The following is a 3,804-nucleotide window of genomic DNA, read 5'->3' as shown; positions in this document are numbered from 1 at the left end:
GGAAAGAGGGGGTTATAACTAAACCATTACTGACTTCCCTTGCAGGACACGTTCCTGAGGTCAGCATAGCTTGTGAAATCTAGGAGTAAAGCTTGAGTTGTTTTGGACTGATTTTTCTGTAAGCACTTTAAGATGCTTATAAACTGTAAAATATCTGCTGTTAAATACATGTACTTAGGAGAATTACGTTGTTTCAGATTAGCTATTTGGTGGCATCAGTGATCCCCTATGTTAGAAAAAAAAATTAAACTAGTTCCTCTTATTCTGGATAATTTCATTCAGTATTTCCCTGTTCTCTGCACTGGACGTCTGAGCAACAGAATAGGCGTATGAAGCACTAGAAAAGAACTGTGACCAAGGGATAATAAAGTAACGGGTACAACTGGTTGAAATTTTTTTCCACAACACATATTTTGCCATTGAAAGATGCTGGTTTGCATTTGATTCTGAAAACCCAGCAAGAAGAAAACTAAAATACAGTCAGCAGCATTTCACGAGTTCCCTTTCTCAGGAAGAATTCCATCCTGTCCTGAAAAACCATTCTGAGGAAATCTTATTTGAAACCAGTAATTTTTCTGCTATGGCTTGCTTTGAACAAAATGGCCTTTTGAAAGAATAACCACTTCAATCAGTTCTTCAACCTCTTTTTTCTAATAAAATACAGAGCAGCCTGGACTTCAATTCCTAAGTGAAAAGCATTATGAAACTACAGAGCCCATGCTCTCCTCCATCCCAGGACAGGAGGAGAAAGAGAATTAACCTGAAGTTCATTTACACCTCTAAAAGTGCAGAGATGTGCCCATGGGGATGTAAGACATGTCAGTGCATTTTAAAACACCATCAGGCATCAAACTGAATTTTCAGGTAGCAAAATACTTCCAACATAGTGGTCCAAGAGCCAAAGAGGTTTTTACTGCTGGCTGACTCACTGTCCAATTACCTTTCTGTTTCTCACCATCATACCGTCAGGACACCGCTGCTTCTGCAAGGCAAGTTCTGTTTTAATAAAGAAAAAAGTATTGTAACTACAGATAAATAAGATTCTCCCCGCACCCCCAGCATGTTTGGCTGGAAACCATCTTGGCTCAAGATGTGAAACCAGCAGCTTGAAAGACTGGGAAAAGGGAAGAAAGAAGAGCTGGGGGGGAAGGGGGGCAGAGGAGACAGATACTCAGGTTTCTCTGTTTTCCAATTTGATTGCACTGTTCTGGTGCATTAGCCACCTCCACTTTCTCTTCTCCTACCACGCATGTTAGACCAGCTGGTGAATTTGACCTGTGGTGCTCCAGTGATTCATGGCAGCTAAAAATATGTCTCTGTATTACTTTTTTGGAAATACAGTTTTTGTTTGAGGCAAAATAAGGATAAGATCATGTAAAAGGGTGCTGCTGAATGAGTTCACAGGAATGAGGCAAACTGCAGTGGGTTGAGCTCACATGGTTCATATTGCTGCTTCTTTCTGCCTTAGAGGTGCAAAGCCCAGGAAATTAAAATGCTGCATCTATAAAATGCACAAGGTTTTTTTATAAATTAGGTTTATTCTCTTTATTATGTGAAGAGGGGAAACTGAATGCTGAGCTGAAAAAGCTAAACAAATGTTCATTCAGAGTAATTTATTTTATTTTTAAACATATTTCAGCTGACATTTACTACAGTGGTTTATATGTTGGTGTGATTTGGGTCCTGCTGCTCAGGCAGCATCAGAAAACGAGCAAGTATCTTCCAGATTTGTCCCGCAGGGACATGGGGAAGACAACGGCAGGCAAGGGAGCATGCAGAGTACTTCTGCTCTACCACAGGGCCTTGGTTTGTGGTGCTGTGAGGATGGATCTTTCTGGACAGTAGAGACTCTCCTTTATGAAAACTGGGAATACAAACTGCCAGATGGATTTAGTACAGAGTCTACTGCTGACTGATGGGAAAAACAAAATGGAAATAAAATTTGAGATGAACCAATGTATAGGGCAGCCAGAGAATATGTTTATCTGGGAGTTACAGTTCCACGGAATGGTGAGGCATAGACTGTTACCTTACAGCGTTATTGCAAAGTCCGAATGAACCGGTCTCCCACTGAATGGATTCCCCAGGCCCAGAAAAACTATGTCTCAATAGTAGTCAAGACAAAAGCTTCCCAACAAAGGGTCTGCCATCTCAGAGTTTTCTGAACCGTAACAAGAGAAATGAAGCTAAACAGAGCTGGCTTGTGAGGGCCGGACACGTGGAGTTCCCACAGAACCACGTGCTCTCGGCAGAGATGCCAGAAAGTGCTCACAGCCTTGGGATTAATAGTGTGGTCTCGTGGTTAGAACTGAGAACTGAAAGTCAGGCATCCTGCGCTGAAATTATTTTATAAATCATCTGGTGTGTCTCAGTTTATCCACTGGTAAAACCTCCCAGGGCGAATGTACGTCTCGGTGAATTAAGTATTCCAAGGACCTCACAGGAAAGGTACTGTCAAATCCTCATTTCCATGATTAAACATCTACCTGAAGAGTGCTATAAAATTTCCAGAAAATACCTAAGTTAAAAGCAAAGAACTGGAGCGTTATCCCCTGCAATGTAAGAGAGAAAAAGAACCACAGATGGGGAAATGTCTTCTGACTGAAGAAGAAAGTCTGACCAGAGCTGTGTAGCAAAAATGCAGATAACTACATGGCCTCTTGAAATTCTAGAGTAACAATAGAAAATTGAAGGCTTATTCTGAAACCAAAACATGTGCCAAGCCAATTACCAGCATAAGAAGATGAATCCATGGAAATAAATGATAAGGTTAGCAAAACCCACAGAGAAACACACTGGAAAGTCTGAGAAAAATCTGTAACTGAAACAGAATACACGGATCTGGCTAATTATCTTACATCTACAGCATGCCCTTTCATCTCTAACAGTCTCCAGACATTTGATGAAATCAGAGGAATCATTCATACACACATGTACATGCAATCTTCCTCTACGATGAGATGTACCCACCGTTGTGTAGCAACGTCTTCTGCTGTTACACAACCAAAGTGATTCATGCTTTCGGCCAGGAGTACTACATCCAGCTCAAACCTCAGAAGGATTTTTTATACAAGCCACAGGAAACAAGCTAGTTATTTGATGGGGCAGATTATTCAAATGTGTTACATATAAACTAAAAAAAAAGAAACTGAATTAGAAGAGAGAACTATGGGACAACTAGCACCAACCCCATCTGGTCTAGCTCCCGGTGACTGAGATGAGGCACAAGTTAACAAGGAATTCAGTCTGTCCTTGGAGCTTGTTTTTTTTTGTTAAGAGCTCAGACACTTGAGCATCAATTTCTGGAAATGGGAACTCAGAAAAGAGAAACAAAACAAGCAGGTCAGTGGGGTGCTTTTGAGTTGCATTCAGACTCATGGCAGGGTGCACAGCAATCAACCAAGTAGAGCAATTTGCTACAAACTTGAGAGAAAAAAAAAAAAGGACAGGACTATGCATCTGCTAAATACTATTTCTTTCTCCCATCTGCAAAGCAATCTCTGTTCTTACTGTAGCTTTCAGAGCTGGAAGGAAAAAAGCGTAGAGAAAAAAATGTGGATTAGAAACAGCAGGGCACATTAGTGATGTGAACAGCAGGAAAGGCATTGGATTCAGAAGAACTGTCGCTGCTCTAAAAACAGAAGCAGAACTGTAGAAATGGGTCATCTCGGGAGGACTCCACAGAAAGCAGAAGGGATGTGTTCACACTTCCTTTTTGCTTAGTGTCCCACTAAAACCCCTGGTTGCATTTACAGCACAGAAGTGACTTTTACCTGGTAGTCTCTGAAGACATATGTGAGGCTC

Source organism: Egretta garzetta, unplaced genomic scaffold, assembly GCF_000687185.1.
Source record: "Egretta garzetta isolate BGI_Z169 unplaced genomic scaffold, ASM68718v1 scaffold190, whole genome shotgun sequence".
Taxonomy (NCBI): Eukaryota; Metazoa; Chordata; class Aves; order Pelecaniformes; family Ardeidae; genus Egretta; species Egretta garzetta.
The sequence above is the reverse complement of the archived record's forward strand: the minus strand, read 5'-3'. Positions refer to the sequence as shown.